This window comes from Lampetra fluviatilis, chromosome 14, assembly GCF_964198595.1.
Source record: "Lampetra fluviatilis chromosome 14, kcLamFluv1.1, whole genome shotgun sequence".
Taxonomy (NCBI): domain Eukaryota; kingdom Metazoa; phylum Chordata; class Hyperoartia; order Petromyzontiformes; family Petromyzontidae; genus Lampetra; species Lampetra fluviatilis.
In genome coordinates, this window is record NC_136288.1 from 1283988 (window position 1) to 1306608 (window position 22621).

The 22621-nt window shown below is 42.8% G+C and overlaps 2 long non-coding RNA genes across 2 annotated transcripts; both read right to left on the reverse strand.

Moving 5' to 3' along the window:
• Nucleotides 1-861: 861 nt before the first annotated feature.
• Nucleotides 862-10786, reverse strand: LOC144935789 (uncharacterized). The gene is made up of 5 exons (XR_013637347.1): nt 10735-10786; nt 9062-9115; nt 5564-5617; nt 1995-2039; nt 862-916 (listed from the first exon to the last, which is right to left on the reverse strand). It is a non-coding gene; the product is annotated as an uncharacterized LOC144935789 (long non-coding RNA).
• A 3768-nt stretch (nt 10787-14554) lies between these two features.
• LOC144935790 (uncharacterized) lies at nt 14555-22099 on the reverse strand. The gene is made up of 4 exons (XR_013637348.1): nt 22063-22099; nt 16720-16773; nt 15511-15564; nt 14555-14609 (listed from the first exon to the last, which is right to left on the reverse strand). It is a non-coding gene; the product is annotated as an uncharacterized LOC144935790 (long non-coding RNA).
• Between the last annotated feature and the right edge of the window lie 522 nt (nt 22100-22621).

Below are 22621 nucleotides of genomic sequence, written 5' to 3' on the forward strand. Positions count from 1 at the left end.
CTGTTTGGGCAAGTGCTATTAGGGAGCACATATGAAGGTCAGCACGGCAGATGAGGGAGTAGGTGACCAGCGCCACGCCCGACCGCCTTTGTCTCCCCGGTGGCCATGTTTACACACCGCACCAGGTACTCATTTGAGGCTGAGTCGACCTAGGGGATGCCCAGAACCGGTTCAAATAATCGTCAATGGTGTTGGCCGTGAGCGTGAATCGAATTCGAGTCGCTGGGTTCGTAACGCAGCTCGCTAACCACTACACTACCGCTCCCCACAAGAGACACACACACACTCACACAAAGAGTATCAATTTTTTTAGGCCCTCTGTTTAAACTCCAAGCAGATGCTCCGTTGAGGGAGTTGTGTATTTGATGGCTTTGCGGATAAGCTCACAGTGTGCCATGATGATATGTTCACACAGCATTGTTAAGACTTCTACAAGAGACACTTGTGAGCACAAGAGACCTTTGCATATGCTTCACAAAAGCCGATTAAACAATGTAACAACGAACAAACAAGATCAGGACACTCTGCCCTCTCTACCTCCTTGCAAGGGCTCGTGTGCCATGTAAATAGTGAACCTACTTGCATAAATGGTTATGCATTGATAATTAACAATGGCTCACGATCGTTTCGTCACTTGTTTTCGGGTCGCTCCGTGAGCTGTCCGGCGACACGTCTGACATTTCGCTCCGCACGACGGGATCTTATTCGGTACACAATTCATTCATGGGAAGGAAGTAGCTGCCCAGCACGTGGAGTGAAGCGTCAGCCACTGTGCCGAATTGCACGTGACCGCGACCCAAAAGCACGCCGGAGAGAGCTTACCCAGCACGACCATGGAGGCCTAAACGGAAGCGTTGCTCACCATGCTTCCTGGCGGTCCCCTTTCTCCCTCTGGGCCAGGCAGACCTTGTTCGCCCTGCGCGTCACAGGTCACCGGGGAAAAGGGAAGACGAAAAGGGATTAATCTCAACGTAGGGTTCACTCCTTTCCTTCCTGAACAAACCGATCGATGCAATCATTAAACAACTCCGTTGTGGAGAAAAACACATTTTTTAAACCTATCACATGGTCATGCTTTCTTAAGACAATCCTTAGATGATGTCACCAATCTTAATCATTCGTACTTAAATATCCCATATAGATTGTATCCTGACAATAATTTCATTTAGAATGTCACTATAATGGTCGAAGTGACATCAATTGTTTGCTTATCTTCAAGTGGCATACCATAGGCTTAAAGAGCCACTGTAAAGGGGCAGATTCGCCATTTAGCCACAAGTAAACATATTCGACAATGGATTCATCAATCGTTACACAAGCACTATGGTATGGGTAGTGTGATGCTACCAGTGTTACTAGAGTGAGAGTATTCTCTTTTAGCGCCAGTCAAATATAACCTGTGAACTGTAAGTCACATCTTATTTCGTACATTTAATTTGGTCATTCTCTTCGTCGAGTCGACTATATGTACTAGTAAAACATGTCTTCTTCTTCTCCTCTAAGTCATCAATTGTTGGCGTGAGCGGCACGTTATTTTTCCTGCCATGTATTGTCTGGTGAGAAAATAACTGAACTTTGTAAAACATAGTTGTGTGTCCATATATAGCCAACTACCATGTTTGGTCTTTCTCCGCGCAACATTGTTTGTAATAACTTTACAAAATTAGCTTAGTAAGGCATCTTTACTCAAGACGAAATAATGTTGTTTCGTCACTCTTTCGTCTTTGGTTGACAGTTGTAGTCATCGTCAAGCTTTGATTTCCATTCACTCATAGTCATCGTTGACTGAAATTAAAAAAAGGCCTTTTTTATTTTAAAAAAATAGGAGATGGCTAGGATTCAAAGACCGTGGGGAAAAGAAAGAGAGAGAGAGGGGACTTGAAAAGCGTGATCCCAATGATTGGGACGATTGCTCGGAAGTGGAAGAATGTTGACCAAAACGAGAGCCGGACGCTGCACCACCAGCACCACCACGGCGGCACTACTGGCGGTACCTTGTGCCCCAGCGTTCCCATTTGTCCTTGAGATCCGGACGGTCCCTGCAATCAGTGACGAGAGGCACCTCCGATTAGCGCGGTTGGCTACGTAACGGTGCTAAAAAAGCTCGACGTACATAGGAGAGGCGCGTGCTTTCACCCCAGTCTCCTTCAAATTAGAGTCACTGCCACACCCGAAGCAACCGTCGAACAAGAGGATTTGTGAAGGATAAAGGCTCATTGCTCAGGGGGTGACACTGAAAAGCAAACCTGTACAATTTGCAATGGGAAGTGTCAAGGAATGTATCATTAATGTAACTGCAGCAATTCTCCTTCCATATATACAAATACAATTTGTTTGTGTTTGGTAAACAACAATACAAACTGGAGGAGGGTTAACTTGTTTTAACCTTTTAACTCATTAAGTTCCAGACTATAAAGTAATTCAATTCAATTACAAAAATGCCATGATTGTCAGGCATGTAGGAATTGCTAAAATACATTTTAAAAATTCATAATATGTACTCCCTTTGTGTATGAATACGCAATAATTATCTTGCACCTAAATAATTTTCCTACTGAATCCAAACCATATTAATGAGTTTTTTTTTATCAAGCTGCAACAAATTTCCACTTAAAACTGTTTTGGCACGATGAAGTCAAGATATTTTTAGTTGAGCAAGATTTCCTGCCATTTCTGATTGTAATGTATAAAACACGTCTACTATTAACACCATTAATATAATTGCAACTTTGTTCATTTGGCATACATGTGATTAATTTATGAATGCAATGTAACAAATAACAAAGGAAATACTGTTGTACATTTTTTTCTGTCCAAACATTTTGTCTCCTTATAAGCTGTAGTTCACACACACATGCACACACGTCACAAAAGCCTGTGTTGTGTGTTGTTGAAGCATGCCGAACAACTGGCATAGATAAACCCTGGCTTAGCGTAGGTGTTATTTTTCCATCATTCATCATCTGTGGGGAGAAGCACACATGTGCAAAACATACAATGCTCGTGGTGCATAAAAACAAGTTAGGACTTGTGAGCTGAAACTGCAACTGACCTGTCTACCAATACAGGCCAGTTCCGAACTTTATGGCCAATTGCTTTTGGAATTCATTAAACGTAAGCGAAGGTGGATTTTTTTTGTTGTTTAACAATATGGTCAAGCATGTCATCCCATATGTTTTTGAATGCTTGAATAAGTTGTGTCGACAGCAACTTCATCTCACCCTGCTTTAACGGAATAGGATATTGAAACTGTCAAAAAAAGTCGAATGGCCATGAAAAGCCATTTCCCGTAAAATAACAATAACACATATCTTAAGGCATGCACATTCATACTGCAACTACACAATGGCAATTACAGGGAAAAGGAGAGAGAGAGAAAAATATAATTTTCCACCATCTGAAACTATTGTTTTAAGTTGTTACGCATTACTTAAAACTGACACAAGTGTGTTTTTTGTAGCCGTTCGAAATATTGTATGATTAGTTAAAGCCATTCAATCGTAATCCGATTAAACAATAGTGTTAAACAACATCAACGTGGAGTCGTGCATGAGAAAACGGTTGGTTAAACAATCCGAACGATTTTATTTAAAAAAAACAAAAACCACGATACGTGCCGACTCTCTCCACGAATTCCTGCACATTGCGGCTTTTTGAGGGGACTCAGTTGTTGAATCTCAACGTGGGAGCACGCTGAGATTCCCTTAACGCAATTGCACTTTTGACTGGCTGCTCTTGCCTCTGGAATTTACCTCTGCAGCATTCGAGAACGCATTGGAACAATTAGTCTCCAATTATTTCAGTTTCTAGGCAGAACTATTACGTAAATATATATTCAACAAAAAAACACACAATTGACTCGGCACATGGCATTTGACGTGGGGCTTTTGTTGAGGAAAATTTAACTTCATCTGACAATAAATAAAACGTTTGTATTTTGTATACAATTTTACAGTTTGCTTGATGATATCGTAATGTATGGACATGGATGGGCAATGATAACGATCATTAAACTATTAAACACCTACATACCGCATATTCTGTACCCTGCAGTTTAAGGTGTGTTTTTGCATCTGTGATAAATCATACACTGTATGCTTTTATACAATGACCAGTTTGTGTTAGCAAGAAATAAAGCCATTTGTCCAGCTGTGTGTGCATGTATGTGTGTGGAAATTTACTTAACAAATGCAAAGAAAACAATAGCTGAACGAGTGTATTGGTATGCACGAAACATTATACAATATTAATAGTTTGTTTTACTAAGTGTGTGCATTCGTATGCATCTAGAGGGGGTCTCCAGAGCTCATGCAAGTGGAGAGCTCTTCTGCTAACACGATGGCAGGGTGGTAACATTTGTGCCTCACAAGAAGGCTCTGGACTCAATTCCCAACTCGGGTGTCGTTCTATGTGGCCATTTGTATGTTCTTCCCCTGTTCTGCACAAGTTTTCTCTGGATTCTCTGATTTCTTCACATGGCTAATAAAAAAATACGATATAACCGGTGCACAAAAAAAACCAACATCCCAATGCTTAAAATGTTACTCAATTGGAATTGCACAGCAGTAACAACGCCCCCTCATAAGGGGAAACCTGGTAAGAACCGTCTTGGAAAAGCATCTTGAGACTCAGTGGGGATTTCCTGGGTAAACAGGAATCGTAATAAATAGTCACGAATTAGCAACCGCGAGACTGCATCTATATCTATACTCATGTCAATGTGCATTTATATTAAAGAGGGGAGATATATTATCGTTAGACGCAAACGAGTGCAAATGTTTGCATGTAAACCCAAGAATGCATATGCACATTACCATGACAAGTATAACAATTAGCATTTATTCGTTTGGAATTATAGTATATGGACAAATTCAATATTTGTTTATAAATACCATGTACTGTATATTGCAGAAAGCTTCAGGTGCACAGACAATGGCTTTTCACATTGTGTTTCAAAATGCTTTCCTGAATTGAAGTGCACAGGATGCAATATCATTATGAAAATGTTTCCCTGTCAAAACCAGCAGTCAGCGACCTTTAAAGTCGGCTAAAAGCAAAATTAATAATGTTCTTGATTGGTGCCTGTCTGCTGAATGTCACCCATTTTTTGTTCTCATCACATTTCACTACTTGATTTAACCTTTATATTTTGACCTTAAAAGTATTCATTGTTCGGCTATGTTGTATACGAACCCCCAGTAGCCAGAAAAAGAGATAAGGCAGAAATGGCCCAGTGCTTTAGTGAGCAGTATACAATAGCATGGGGGTGTTTAGGCATCCGAGTATATGTCAACCCAGTACCCAAGTCTCAATAAGGGCAGTTGTACGGCACAAAGAGTTCAATATTCCAAGGTTGCCATATAAATCATTCGAGACATCCACTGCATTGCGGTAAGGCCGTCCATGCACCGCGTTTGCGCGGAGGTTTTATATTTTTGTTTGCTCACTGTTATGATTGTAGATTTAACAGAGCAGGAACCAGCGGCAATATGAAGCGAAATATGACCATGCGGGCGTACTGCAATGCACGGTCACAAGCACAGTTCAAAGGGAAGGTGGTTACCGTTCTCCCAGGCTCGCCTCTCATTCCAGGATACCCCGGCGTTCCCGCTTCTCCCTGTTTGACAACAAACAATATCCAAATTCACATTCAGGATTTTTGTCCTGTTTTTTTTTTATATCGGCACTCGCCGCCACATGTCTGCGCATGTATAACAATGGTAGGGCAGCGTTTGAAAGTGTTTTTTTCACTTTCGCTATCAAAATGCAAATTGTGCTTGTTTTATATCCACATCCTTTCATGTTTTTTCCTTGTGAGCCCAGTTTGTAATTGAGAAGGACTGCATTTGCAGCATGCTGAAATAAATGTCATAACGCCTTTGTGAGCAATACAACATTGGCAGAGCTTTCTATTCTCACGGAAATAGCATTGCATAAACAAATGTCACGAAATATAATACGCAGGCCATTTACATGGTAAATACAGCTCAGCGCTGAAAAACAAAAATGACGTTAACATTTATTCAGTTGTAGTTCTTTGCCTACCTTGTTATGTTGCACTTACAAATATTTTTTGGGCTTCATGAAACACTTTGGAAACAGTATTTTTATTTAAGGTAATTTTTTTGCTTGAAGACTTCACGAGCGTGCTGGCGTGTAGACAGTTCCATGGAGACAGCTCAACCGATTTACATAGTCATTTATGACGTGAAAGTTTGCCAAGTAAAAAAATATATATATCTCTCTCAAAGTCTTAAAAATATATATTTTTTTCTGACAAAAAATTTGAATAGTTTCAATGTATCTTCATCATAATCTGAAATATTTAAACGTAATTGTCCCACATTTTTTAAAGGGCTTTATAGATTTGCTTTGGGATATGCAGAATGGCTTTGGTGCCATTCGGTCAACTCCAGTTATTGGGCGCTGAATGATGAGTGGGTGTGCGGGTGTGTATGTGTTGGGGGGTGGCGATTTGGCAGGGGGTAACGCTGACGTGCGTGTGCAGGCGCGATAAGTGATTAGTAGCCACAAATCAAAGTGGCCAGGTGGAGAAAAATAATTCGTTGGGGGGCGCGCGGAGGGTGGCTGCCCCAGTGAGAGATTGCACTCTCATAGGCCTCCCTTGCCGTGAGTCACCGCGGCGGCGGGATCGCGGTGGTACTGCACAAAGCACTTAAATTGCCGGCCCCCACAGAAGAACCTCCCGGTTTCAACCTCGACCACAGCAATGGCTGCATTTGCGTCGCATCGAAAAACATCCGCACGCGTGCAGCCCTCTCAGACGTGCAGTCCGTCCGCTGAGGACGATGACCTCTCTTGCATCGGGGGTCCGGTGATCCTTCGACATTTTGTCACGGTTGCTACCTTTGGTTCCTGTGAGTTCGAATGCGACTTAGCGAGACGGACGTTTGAACGACATGCGCATCCTTCCACTGAGATCACACACGCACAGTGGGCTGAGGGTAATTCCTGAGTTCTATCTTCTATGGTCGACACAGTAACCACCACTTCTTCAAGATGCCGTCTCTCAAGTAGCTGAGTAGCTTGAGCCAAGCCTGCGGCGCCATTGCTGCCTGTACTGATACTTTCCCGTGAATCTACAGAAATTGCACATCTTCTCAAATTTGAGTGAAGTTATATTCTTAAAGTGCAAAGGCTGACCTCCTTTACTTATTTTTGTTATTATTGTTAGTTTTAGCAGAGTGAAGCAAATCCTGCTGAGTTGCCAGAAAAATATTGGCATAGAGCGATTGCAACCATCTACGACACGGAGAGAAAGTGGCCCACGGTGCCTGCTGCGCTCACCAATCTCAACCACGCCGGGCTCGATCACAAACCTCGGCACGGACAAAAACACATTCCTGCGGAGGGAGCTGGTAGGAACGTTGGGTTGCTCGGTCAATGGCCAGGGTCAATGGCCAGGGTCAACGGCGGCGTGGTGTATTCCGCAAATATGCCCGACTGTGAGGGTGGGCACAAGCCAGCGTGAGTAGGTTAAACGTTGAGTTTTATAAGGGCACCACGGGGTGACCAGCCCCTCCCCTCCCCACCCAGCCCTACCCCTCCCATCCCCCACCCAGCCCCACCCTCCCCACCCTTCCCACCCAGCCCCTCCCCACCCTACCCACCCAGCCCCACCCTCCCCACCCATCCCCTCCCTCCCCACCCAGCCCCTCCCCACCCTCCCCTCTCCACCCAGCCCCACCCCTCCCATTTTTGTATACACGACGGACGGACGGACACAATAATCCCCTGTGGACTGGTGTAACCAGGAGGTTCCTACCAGTATTAACGTTGCTGATCAACTCCACCGCCGTGTGAAACGTCACAAAGTGGGCTCACGAGGGGGGAATGGCGCACGACTGCCCAAATGTAAATGCCCCCCCCGCCCGCACCCCGCCGCGTGCCTACAAAACGTCGCGTAAACGCGTAAGGTCGGCAATTTATACTTCAATATACTGTTTCTCCGACGTGAACTTGCGGTCGTTGACTCTGCGATCGCCCTCTGATGCAATGTGACGCTCCATTTAGTGCAGAAGCTAAGGGGGTTAATTGTTAAACTGAAGAAAATAAAATGATATATTTGCCCACGGCATCGTGTGGACTGCTGTTGTTTGGCATTCACGGAATGTGCTCAAGTAGCGGTGGTAGGAAATTGGTGCCACTGAAGTCCCATGCAGTCAACGCCAATTATTTTCACTCAACTGCTTCTCACTTGTGTAACCCCGAATGCAAACAACCTCCTCCTCTCACAGCATCAACCGCACATGTGGGTCTGTGCACACAAAATGTGTTGACAATATAAATGGCTACCGTGTAGACCAGACGCGATGTGAGACTAATTAAATGCATGAGCTCGCTTCCTTTCCTCCTCCGACATCTGTGACAAAGAGCTTGATAGCTCATCGGATTCCTCCAGTATAAATATGCTGATTCTGACATCTACGTATGGACAACGATATCAAATATATTATTCTCACAAAGTTATCAAAAGACTGGTAAACATGTTAAGCTGACGTTTCTGCTCATGGTTATTGCTCTAAAGAAGTGCCATTGCCCCGAGAATGCTTATTGTTTGTGTGACATTATAAAGTGGTGGGTTTCTTTCATTGTAACAGGTATTTTAATACTGAGTGTCTCGACCACAATTAACAGAGCCACTGAGCTGTTATTTGAAGCCACAAAACCAAATGCTGTTATTCTGTAAAGATTTCACGTCACTGAGAAATGCAGTCCACCAGAATGGGCCACTGCCCACGGTGGTCGATGTTGACACAGCGAGATACAATCGAGGGCCGGGGATAAGGTTCTATGAGCAATAGCAGCTCTGACGGCTCCTACTTTATCTTGACTATTTATACATCAGTTACCAGCAGATTACAACCAATCATGGCAAGAGCTGCTTGGGCCCAACAGCATTTTATCCACAAGACAATAGTTTGATCTCGATGACACGGGTGACCTTCTTTTGCTCTCCATAAATGTTAACGTTGTCGTCAGGTGCCTGAAGTAATAACTTTGGGGAAAATAAAAATAATTATAATAATGATAATCTCACCTTAAGTCCATTGAGGCCTGATAAACCATTCTGTCCATCTTCTCCTGGGTAGCCCTAGCAAGAATTCAACAACGAGTTATTGCAATATACACCTACAGAGCAAGATTGTCAGCAACAACAACAACAACACCATACAGCAAATGTTAGAACACATTGAGATATATAAAACCATCTCAAGTTGTGTGCTCGAAATAGGTCTATGGCTCAGGATCCCCCATCTCATCTGTTGGCAGTTTCCCCACACCGCCTCTTGTCACTGCTATCTATTACACATTCAACGGTGTATATCGCTGGCCGCTTGGCATTTGTGGGGCGTATGGGTCCTGCGCTCAGCAACTGCAATTCATGGAGAGAGAAAAAAAAATCCTCAACACCACGCTCAATCCTCGGAATCTTGAGCCATATCGAGAAAAGGAGAGGCGAGGTGGCACCCCCATTGCCTTCCTCAGCAATGTTTTTTTGTTTAAGTGATACCATTACTGGCTGCAATACGTCATATAGTATAATAAAAGGGAAATTTTAGAATATGTTTGTCTGTTCAAAATGTTTAACGTACCTCCCGACATGCAACAAACTTGAAATTTGCCATGTGGGTACTTTCCAGACTGTACACCATGCAAAAAATATTAAAATACACTTGTGTTTTTTTGGGGGGGGGGGAGGATCTCAATAATGCATATTTTTTGCACAGCAAGTGAGCTGTGACGTCACATCTGTCATGTCACCCGCGCATGCGGAAGCGTAACTCAGTGTGCCTGCTGACGTCACGCATCCCTCCCCCAACCCTCCGCGGGTAAAGTGCCATACAAATGTGTTGCAGGTCTAAGGCGTTCTTCGCGCAGCATTGCTTTATTATTACAGTCGTTTACTGCTGTACGCACCCTGAAAGTTGTGTGTGTCTGCAGCAAACGCGCGCGTGTTTGTGTGTGTAGTGGTTAGCGCGCTGCGCTACGAACCCGGCGACCCGAGTTCGATTCCCGCTCACGGCCTCCCCTAGGTCGAATTAGCCTCAAACGAGTAACTGGTGTGGTGTGTGAACATCGCCACTGGGGAGACAAAGATGGCTGGGCGTGGTGAATCCAAGTCCCGGGCGAAGCCAGGTACTAAAGCTGGTATAGTATATGCGGAACATGTAAAGGCCATGTCACCTGCGTCACTAACAAGCTCATTTGATGTGCTGTAGACGAAATGGGCCAGTATACGATGATATGCCATACTTGCACTTTTCAGAACACCAGATATAAATACTGGCACTTTTCACAAGGGTTCCTAATCATATGCTGCGATGTATCTACAGAGGGGACAGGGCATTTAGCATGGGCTGAAAGCTGCTTGCGGGGAATTCACTAATGTAATCCAGTTTCATAGGAGATGGCTTGTAAAACACCATGCAGGTGTCATCTTCGACATCCAGAACTATAAGTGTTCTCAGTGGACGTGGCATTGAACACGATCCGTTTCCATCGCTCACTATCTTGTGCTCGCCTCAGTGCATCCACCGCAGTCATCCAAAGCATCACTCTCGCACCTTCTACCCAACCCATATTCTGCCACCCTCTCCTGAATTTTCCATAAATCATCCTCTCCATCATATCTTTCTTTAGATGATGGCCTCTTGCTCCGTGTAGGTGTAAGAACGTGCAAATGATGGATGTACAAGACAACTTGCTCACCTTTGACCCTGGGAGACCTGTGAGGCCTGGACTGCCCTTTGAACCGGGTTCCCCCTGCACAGCAGAGGTAGCAGACAGCACTAAATTGCTTCACTGAAATAATAGCTTCTGGATTAATATCACCTTTGAGTATAAATAATCATGTAGACTTTACACTATTTATAAGATGACATGTTATATCATTAGTCCGAAAGGTCAATCGGGAGGTGGGCTAAATAATATAACTGTCGTGGCCAGAGATAAACAGAAGTACATTTATGTGTGTGTAGAACGAATGGAAGTATATTTTATTAGCATATGTGTAATACCCATAATGCTCCACAACAGTGCAGAATGAAGGCAGTGATGATGCCAATCATTTTCTGGCAACTCAATAGTATTTGTTTTACAAGCTTCAGTCTGGTAAAAACAATAACAATAATACACTTTTTTCCCCAGGAAAATGCCAATTATTTTACTAGGAAGGCCTTACAGAGCCTCAAGACTTTTTTACAGTTGACCCAAAGGTCTAGCAGGTAGAGAGTTTGCTTGCTGATACAAATTCTGCTGGATTTCACGAATCGAGAAGGCCAGTTAGCTGAAGGGTGATCAAATGCAACTTTTTTTCGCGGCGTGATGAACAGAAGTATGCTTATGTAGATCTGACCATCTTCATCATTGAGCCGATGGTGACGTTACGTAAAGCTTAACAATCTATCGCAGAGGTCATCTGTTATGGTATTTCGTCCTTTGACAAAAACACGACGTGAGCACAAATCCTGCACCATTTAACGCGATTTGGCCAGGTGCAATCAATCAACACCACCGCCGTTCTGTACGAAAGAGGAAGAGCTTGAGGCATGAACAATCGTATGCTAACGTGACACTCCAGGCGTTGCAAAGTTTTCGATTCTCACCGACATTTAATTAAGGAGCTTAATGGTGCTCAAAAGACAAAACTCGCTGAGGTGCACTGCCCACTAGGCATGAATTATAAACATCCTCTTAAGTCGCTGGATCCTCTACATAGGAGATGGCACTCCAGCATGATTTGCAGCATAATTAAAATTGACTCTTTTTAACATGACGTGTTTGCCGGAATATATGACGGAACCTCCCTTTTTCACATTCACTTATTGCTAACCGTATTACAAACATTGGGTGCAGCGGGTTGTTATCAGTGGTCAGTGTACTGTGCAGTGCTGTGAACCTGGAGCAACCACAGTTCGATTCCTAGGCCACAGCTGAGATTAGTGGCAAGTGACATCACGAACTGGTCTTGGCTGCCTCTTCACCAACCTGCACTGACCAGGGTGGTGAGTTATGGTCGAAAAATCCATTCACAAAGGGGTTGCAATTGATCATTATTAAGAATATCTGTGGCGATTGGGTGAATGCGATTTCATAAAAAAAAAGATTTGGAAATAATGTTCTGAGAATTATATAAATAAGCAGGGTAGACAGGGCAACTTTAATGATGATGATCGAATCCATCACGGAGCAAATGATGTGCATACTGCTGAACGAATACATTCTAAGGCCGCACTCATTACACACAAAGTGCTTGCCACGAATGAACCACAATACCTCGCTGATCTCGTCAAGGAGCATGAACCATCAGGTGAACTCTGGTCATCCTCGCAGCGGTGGCTTTTGGCAAGCCATCAAACAAAGACGGTCACCGCATCGCACACTTTCAGATGCACTTCTGCGGCCACCTGGAATGCTCTTCCTTCCAATATTCGGAAGCCAGCGGGGCAATGCACTTTTACATAATCTATATTGAAAACTCATCTTTTTTTTTACTGATTTTTGTGTTAAGTTTGTCCTTTCCATCGCACCTTCGATTAGCACGTTTGGCTACGTACGGTGCGAAAGAAGTTCAACGTACATTCATACATACATACGTATGTACGTTCGCAGTTGTGCATTATAGCTCCGCGGGTGTGCTCTCGGATTGTATTGGACATGATGCTCGACATCGCTCAGAACAACTTGTGCAACAACCCGAAAGCGCACGAGAGAGCTAATAACATGCAGACATACAGATAACATACAGACAGACAGATAACAGACAGACAGACCACATACACACACACAGATAACAGACAGACAGATAACAGACATACAGACAGATCACATACAGACAGACAGATAACAGACAGACAGACAGATCACAGACATACAGATAACATACAGACAGACAGATAACAGACAGACAGATAACAGACATACAGACAGATAATATACAGACAGACAGATAATATACAGACAGACACACCTTCCTCCCTGGTGGGCCTCCTACTCCAGGCTCACCCACTGGCCCCTGCACACCCTGTCAGAACGCCCAACGATTATCTCAAAAGAAGCACCGAGAGGCAATCAATCAGCAGAATCCATTCTGATAAAAGGAAAAGCAAACAGTATCTACAGAAGCAGAGGCGGCAGTATTCCAATTGCGCATCCCGAGATAACATTTAGAAACGTCGATGTTAAGCTGCTTAACGAGAACTTCTTGCTCAAATAATTACGTAAAATTACATAAACAAATATATTGTAGTCTTGATGCTCTTGCCATGAATTCATCATAACGTTTGCAGTGTTGTGAGACACGGTCCAATTGAAATGTTTTTTGCAAGTTGTACATAACCACACATACGGCACAATCTACGACTGTGGCCAAAGTCATATATACATAGCACGTAAAAATGTGCCATATATACATGTCATAAGTCTGTACATAGCATGTACAGACGTTTCGTACACTTAACGGCCTTGGGAGAAAAAACGCATTTGCAGGTATGCCACTGGAGAACATTCCTTAAAGTCCGGTTTTCATGTCCAATGGCATCTTTCGGCTTTCACTCCTCAAAACAATTGAGATCTCGTTCATGCATTGCTCAACATAATGCACGGGACATTCCAGGCTCACGACAGCAGCCGTCAAAAGTGAAATGCAAAGGCGAAAGCCCTGCAATTGCTTACTCTCACCACTGCTGGCGGGAAGGGGCTTCCATGTTAGTGGAGGGCCAGAGCCCCCCCCACCCCGCTACTCCCCCCCACTAAAAGGTGTTTTGCCTACTCTTCCAAGCTGGTCAGACGTCTTAGAAGAGGTGGGAGTCCCCACGCTTTACCCCACCGCGCACAAACTGCCGGTCAACGAAATGTCACAGCAGCCATGAATGAAGTTCCTACGAATGATGAATTGCACCGTCCACCTTAATGATGGCAACATTCAAAACACGCTTCTCATTCTAAACATTAACCTCTGCTGCCTTCAAGTTTATTTTTCCTATGAATAATTCTCAACCTTACGATTTGCCACTGCCATCCGCAAAGCTTACACTTAAGACATAACTGTATCCAACCTATAAGACCGTACTTTTAACACTATTTTTAACGTGAGCTATTACAAATCACAGTGCCTCTTCAAGCATGGCGGGTAGCAGTTCAAGAGTGTAAACACATGAACGAATATTAATTCATCTTCGGTCTGCCAGAAACTTTGTCTGTGACAGTTTAGCCAACAGGGAATCATCCTCATGGCTCAGCACTTGGCTTACACGACCCCGGTAGCATGCAAGGAACTGAGTTATTTATTTTTAGATACGATTATGCAATTTTTTACAGAATCACCAAGCAAAGTTGAGTTCCCACAATCTATCTCATTGATTCATCATTCCCCCATTTGCCACCGGCTGGGCCCTTTAGCCGTGTCATAAAAAAAATTGACTTTGCGTTGTCAGTTAATTATAACGTATCGTAAACATGACTGCAGATTATGCCCTAAGCGATGATGCGGGAATGCGGTGTAATGCTTAGGGATGTGGTTGCTGCCTTACCCTGTGTCCTTTGAGTCCAGCTGCCCCAGGGAGCCCGGGTCCCCCTCGACTGCCCTGGAATGTAAAGGTGCATTTTTATGAAAAAATAAGTTGAGACCTCCAAATCCCTTATACCACTCGCAAAACGTAAACTGTCTTCGCCGCCAGGAAATACACTTTTCAAGCAATAGGTTTAAACACATGTCAATCAAAGCCCCGTTAAATGTCACCTTGGAAGCACTCTCGCCTCCGTTGCAGAAATCTCCTTTAGGAGGAAGGTGACGGTATTTTAACATCACTCGAGAATATTTCAAATCTGCATGGAGGGTCTTGAAATGACAGGTTTTAAAATTAAAATTTTCATTATAAAAAAACAGACTAATGAGCGCTGTTACTCGCTTCACAATTTGATTTTGCAACGAACGGAGCGACGGCGGGTCACAGAAATATTCACTTCATGGGAATTTGTCGCAGCCACGTCCTGCGGATTTTGACCGATGGCCCACGAATATGATTGCTGTGAAGGCTTTCACGTCAGTTAACCATAGGGGTGAGAGTCCTCGAGTTCCCCTCTTGTGTGAAACGAGGCACGTTCGTGTAAACCCACACCTGTGCTGCCACACAAGCCCCCCCCCCCCGACGCGCAGGTGTGGGCGGCCGGGCGCGGGGGGGGGCATGCCGTGGCGGGTGGGGTTTGCTCTGTGGGTCTGGGTGGCCTCTGCGACAGCACCATCTTGATCATTATTAGAGAATATTTAACGACCGAATGGGCTGCAACACAAATAATTAGTGTCTTGAATGCCACCGTGTGGGTTTTGCAAGGTTCGGTAAGCATAAGAGTTCACAGATGAGTAGACATTTTTTTTTATTATGTAAGGCATTGCTGCAAATTGATTCAACATTGCTATAACGTAGATTGTACATTTGTTAGCCATATACATATGACCACGGCGATTATGACGTGAAGGAGCCTTACCGGGTCTCCCTTTTCTCCTTCTCTTCCCGAAATCCCTCGAATCCCAAGGGGACCCTGACACGAGAGGAAACCCACACTTAGAGTAGAAATGAGAAGCCCACACGCTCATCGTTAACACTTGGTCATTAACTCATTTCTTTAGAACTGCTTTTTGTGTTTAGTGTTTTGTCCTTCCCCCGCACCTCTGATTAGCACGGTTGGCTACACATGGTGTGAAATAAATTCAACATACATAACAGAAAAATGCATGAACTCGTATAAGCTCAGCACCAAATAAATATAAAACTGGATCGATACACATCTAACGATAAGTGTTTTTAAGCACCTATCAATAGGTGTAAACATTTCCCATTAAATATGGCTTGTATATTGGAAGCTGGCTATAAACACATTTCCCATATAAGTAACACGTGCTTACATTGCACTGGTGGAGGAAAAGTGAAGAGAAACTTCTGATAAAAGCACACTTGGTCTTGTTTTCAAGCAGTGTGCGTGTATCTGGATTTTGCCAATACAAGTTACATCATAGAATGTTTTATTATTAAGTAAATGCCCTTTTTATGATATATGAATGTATAAAACACACTAACGGTAGTAACTGACTGATAAAATGTTATCATCGCTGAGACATGTGCTTAAATTGGAAAAGGTAAGAACTTCTATCCATTTTGGAGTCCCCTCTTGATGAAACTGTTAATATTAATTCTTCCAATACCTGGTACTCCAAATCATGTGGGAGCGTGTTTCATTTTATATATTACAAAGGATTTGAAACTGACACTTCCAAAGGCAAGTTATATAAATACTTATAACTTAGTATTTTACATAACAGTCCCAGCTAACCTTCAGTGTAGCTTATGAAACCATAATCTGCAATGCACTTTTCAATCATCAGTACCAGGTACACATTATGTAAGTTGGTAATAAATGGGTATACGAACTAACGCCACAACAATGACACCTAATTTAATCACAACTTCATAAATTAAACGCAACATTTCCTCATTCGGCCAGAAAAAACGTGCCACATATTTTTAGCAACAGTGTGAATGCAATTCCAAACAAAAAAACTTACCTGGCCTAGAATGATACATATTTTCATATTAATATTTATAATTAAATACGGGAATTGGAGTTGGCACTTTCCAAAGCAAATGTAATTAAACAACACGGAGCTGTTGGAGATGAGAACAAGACTTTCATTGGCACCTGGGGCCCTTGAGGTCCTGTTGCCCCTGGGAAACCAGGCTCTCCACGTATGCCCTGTCATTTTGAAGATGACAAATAAACAAAGTGTAATTACATTTCAATTAAATAGTCGATGTGTGAATAAAAACAATCATAAATCCCAACCCCTGAAAAATGAGTTCAATTTGATACAGTGCATTAGAAGCCATGTGCAGGTTAAAGACGAAATTAAAATGTAAGAAAAGTAAGTGGCTTTTAATGCATGCATGTATGTTGAACTTCCTTTGCACCGTACATAGGCAATCGTATTAATCGGAAGTTTTGGGCAGGATATATTTCGCTGGAAGAGATCATGCAGGCCAAATGTCAAGAAGAGGCATGCAGTGGCAGCCAAGGTTCGGAGAATGGAACGCATTCGAGGGGACCTCCACTGAGGAGACAGAGCAATGAAGTCGGCTCACGTCACCGTACGAGGTGGATAACCGACAGTTGAATTTTGGGTCAGATTGCCATGCGAGTAAAATGCCAATGTGTCATACCACCCTCATGCACCCGACACAGCCAAATAACTGACAATGTAAATAGTCAGGTGGAGGACGGTGTACGACACACATTGGCATGCACCTCACACAATCTGACTAAAAAATGAATTATGAATCGGATCAGTCGTGAAAGTCTACGTGTTGAATTGACAAAGCGGATCGTTACATCGCAGAATCGTAAAATGATCACAGCGGCTCGGTAGGCCTTCATCCAGCAGTGGATTGATCATGGCCGATTATGATGATGAAGATGATGAATCCAAGACCTTGGTACATGCAGTGCCGTGGAATGGCCTTTGTTGCACTCGAGAAGCTACAGCTGCTCTCAAGCAGCCTTGCAGGTGCGCGAGCCGTGTTTGGAGTGATGGATTTGTCACAAAGGGGAACATTTCATTGCGTACCACTACAGGAATTAAACCCAACGTCAGTACCGAATTAGTCAGCTTTTACGCAACAATCTCTTTAATAGCGGTTCATGTAGGGTGCTAAATCATTTTCCCTTCATGAAAAATACTAAATGCTTTACTCACACGTGAGAGTGCTATGAAAATAAGTCTAGTTTGTTTTGCGAAATGTGTTAATGTTTAAAATGGAAAATTTTTGGTCGCTTTCCCGCAACATTATTCCAATTTGCAATTGCCAAAGCGAAAAGCGACAAATTGTTTGTTGCGAACTTTCGCAAAGCAGCGCATAACAACATGTTAGAGAATGAACTGTGGAAGATGATATCCCAGAACGACATCTCAGAGGCATTAAGTGACCTCTTATCCACAAAAAATATCAAATAAAAAGTCTATTTTATATAGACTGTGTTTCACTTTTGGAACTTGAAATGTTTCCAAATTATGTGAAAACTTAATTTGACTTTATGGGAATTTTCTTTCACGGCAGTCATTGGTGACTATATTGAGAATACTTAGGAACCTGGTTGACCGCGGGTAGCTGCGTGGATTTGAACCCTGATTCTAAGCAGTGGCTGATCTTTGAACCACTGGACCACCTCTTGTGGGCATGCGTATGGTTTTATGTGTAACATTGTTTTCAGATTTTACAAAACATTAGGAATATATAAATATGATACAATGCTATAAATTGGATTCAGTTGAGAACATTTTAATATATGAACTATATTTACATACATTAATCAACCAAATCAGCTCCTAAAACAAATACAAATATAATGTGGATAAATGTGATCCCAATCCATAATTACTTTTAATACATACCTTGATTTAAAATTCACGCTTTATATATAAATATATTTTAAAATATTCAAAAAACCCTACATATTTTACAGCATTTATTTTTCCTGTTACATGAGCAAACGAGCTTCCGGTGTGCAGGAACACCTTTAAGGGCCATGTGTATTTAATCACCAACTTCATCATAACATGAAATGTGTTGTGTCCGTCTTCTTGGTTCTTTCGGTAAAGTCACGTAGAAGGGAAGTAATAAAATAATAAAAATAAAACATAAAACAATTCTCACGACGTTTCGGCTACAACGCAAGCAGCCGTCTTCAGGTGAAGAATGAGACACTGCCAAGCTAGGAGCTTATATATAAGCTGAGTTGGAGGTGGAAGAAGAAGAGAGCCTTAACAAAAGAATGTGCATATCAAGAGGAATTTAGCATATTCATGGGAAATGCGTAGGAGGTGGGCGGGGGGGTTTCAAAGTCATATTATGCCCATGCATTATGCAGGATCAGCAGCACCAAAGGGAGGGGGGGTTGCATTAACAAAGGGAGGGCATGTTAATAGTACGTAGAAGCAATGAAACATGTGAAAAGTGGCTTTTTACTGGTGCCACCTGCTGTAAAGAGCTACCGGAACAATTAGATCATGGGCCTAAAGCATGAATTTCACTTGCCAGTACCTGAGGTGGCTTAATCTCAGTGGTTCCAATTTCTCTATGTGGACAAATAAAAGTGCATTATGGGTGATAAACATGAAATGTACAGGTTGTCAAGTAATTTTGAGCCAAAAAAACTAATAAAGTTGTGCTATCTGACATGGTATAGATATCTGCTATGGCCCATGGACAAAATTACATACATTACCACCATTGAAACGTATGTGTATATATATAACAACACATTCCAGGTTTTAAAAAATGACTCAAGTCATGAAAAACAGCCTCTTGGACTCAAAATGCACGATGGCAAAAACAAACTGCCAACACATCCAGGTTACAAATGAACAAAATCTCCTGCGCAGCATGAGTTTAAAATCCACTGCACGTGTTTATGTTTCAGTCACAACACAAGCGGTAAGAGGGTACACACGTGTACGTGCAGCAATACGGAGGGGGAGTCTCCAGTGGAATTCACTCTTATAATAGTGGCCCACTGGGCTGGTCCATTAATCACACCTCTGTAGCATAAAGCATCGGTGTCACGAACAAACACCAACCTGGAGCTTTGCCAACAGCTGCTATGAGGATGTCATGTACACCAATCTTCGAGAATGACATTTGTCAGCTTCTAACTGTATGAACGGAGACCTATCTGAATTTGCCTCGTTTAATCAGATGTCAGATGCTAAGCAGGTTCGAGCTTGGTTATTACTTGAAAGAGTGGCAAGACTGGGGCTTCCGAGGTGTAGTAGGTGTGGAACGAGGTGGCTCAGAGGAGATGACATTGTTGAGTCGTACTCACAAGCGTGCGTGAGTTTGTATAACACCAACTCAGATGCCATCCTGTAGAGGATGAGTAATATCGCGCTACAACTGGGCATCGATAGAGATGCAGATACTTATTTTATTATGCATAGCCGCGAAGTTACTGAGGATTACTCCCTGAGCGCTCCTGTGGATTTCTAAACTCAAAACTCCACAGCCAACCAGCACGTAGGAAGTGACTTTGTGACCGCCCCACGTGACCCACTCTGACCTCTGTCACCACATGTGCCACTGGCGGGGAATTGATAACATGATGGGCATTAGTGACGTCATCATCATCATTGCCTGCGCCATGCTGCACGTCGTATCTATGGGGATTCCTACCTTTGGTAGGCAGAATGTCGGGGTGCCTACAATATTTCAAGGGGCCCGAATGATTGAGCAAAAAATAATCATTTATTACAATTTTTTGGTGATTGATTGACTTTATCAACTTGTGGTCCCAGATACAATTCGTGCATAGACTGAGAGGCACAGGGCAGAACTAAATCTAATAACGCCTTGTTTGCACACTTTTCTGGTCTTGATACCCAATTAGTCTTTCCTGTGTATATAATTGACATTAATAGTTTTATGCAATACAGTATTGGTTTTCTGGCTCATTGTGATAGCGTACAAGTATGTTACGCAATAATTTGCTTTGTTCATCGTTGAATGTTGTGTGCTGTTTATATGAACACTGGCACTGCAATGAAGCGCCAACACAATCCATGTTACGCAAAGGAATTCAGAAATGCTGGCTTATTTTTTTTTATATCCCAAATTATAAAGCTGTCACCCATCTGCTGCACAATGTGAAAGATGTGACACTGCACGTGTCTGTGTCATAATATGCCAATAGTTTAATGAAGTAATTCATTTTAAATTTAAATAAAAAAACGCACAACTTCTTTATTATCAAACTCTGATAGCACACACACACACTCGAATAGGCTACCTTGTGTCAATGTAATAACTTGGCTTTTCTGTGTGGAGAGGCACACAGAAAAGAGAGAAAGTGTGTTGCTTATACTGCATTATACACACATTGAATTGATAAGGCAGACCTCGAGACAGATGATTGAGACGTTATGAGAAAAAGTTTGAAAAGTAGCCATAACACAAACAACTGCATGATATACACTCACATATGATATAGTTGTTCCCCGCTGATGCTTATTTTTTATCCAAGTAAAGCCAGCCAGGATTTACGATGACTATTGCTGACTGTGCTCTGCGTATGCAATTTATAATTTATGCATTACTATTGATTTATGCGACACGCTTAATAAATCAAAATCGAGATCAAGATGTCACCATTGCTAAAGCCATGGATGCCATCACGTAGCCAAATAAATTAATTATCTTCTATTAATAAATACTACATATAATGAACAACAGTTACAAAGTTAAGCTCGTGTTTGGCGACATGCTTTGAAGGCAAATATCGATTCACCTTGATTGGTGGCAATGAATTGTCACAATATACAGTAGCAATTCTATTTACAGATCGATAATCATCTTTTTTTGTGGTGTATGTAGGATCTCCCGTAGTTCCAGGGATTGTATTAACTAATTACATCCGGCGCATGCTTCACACATTATTTTTATAATGTGCGTGATTCAAAGCATACTCCATGTGTGTAAGAATCAAATGGCCCTACTTCACAGCTGAAGAAAGGCAGCCTTAGAGACACAGAAGATTCGAAGCGCTATTGCCCAAAATATAGCCCTTTTTATATAGCTTTCCGCTCTAGGGCTCTGTGTTGTTGACAAATGAATTGAGTTCTTATTATTGTGCTTGTCCACCACCGCCAAAGCAATATTACAAATATCTACGGGACCCTTTTTGCCAGTGTCAAGATGATATAAAGGCTTGCCCTTTCTGGCATAAATACAAGTATTAACATCTTAACACCTGTATTTATTTATCAATAGTAGCATTTTTTTTGTCTGATGCTCTACAGATACTGTCAACGACGTTCTACATTTAAAAGTCACCACCACCACGACACGCAAGCCTGGCCTACATGCAGCGGCCTTCATGCAAGCGCTCGAACGCCACTCCATGCGCATCAGCGCCGTTTGTATCTTGTGTTTGTCTCTCGTGCGCCGGGCGCGGTGAGGCGCTGGCGGTGTGTGGCTCCCTGCACGGCGCACTCACCGCCTTGCCATCGGCACCGGGGTCTCCTCTCTCGCCCTTGTGCCCCTTGTGCCCCTGTCATGCAATGACACAGACACCCGGGCTCCAGCAGGGCACACTTCAGCAGCGAATCAATCAGCAGCAAGTGCTTCCAACGAAAGCTTAACGTCTCATGTGACAGCTACAGCGAGTCTCTCTCTCTCGTCTTTTTCTGCTGTTGAAAAATAGAGGCATTTTTTTCGGTGGTTTCTCATTTTGATAGGGGTGCCACTATGCTATGCTCAGGTAAGAGTGGATTGGACTGTGGTGAGAATGAAGACGTTAGGTTTGGAATAAAAAAGCAGCGTTATTCATTGCAGGAAGACTCTCTCTCTGCAAACACAAAATAATGTGGGCGTGTGTAATGTATTCATTTTTTGAAAGACCGAGCCTTCGTCATTTATTTATTTTACTTAGTGCCCCGGCTGCACTTCAACACTTATGTGTTGTTTAAAAAAAGACACTCAAGGGGGTGACATTCTTTTTCACGAAATAATTGTGTACGTCATTTAAAAATAAACTCAAATCCCACACGAGTCCG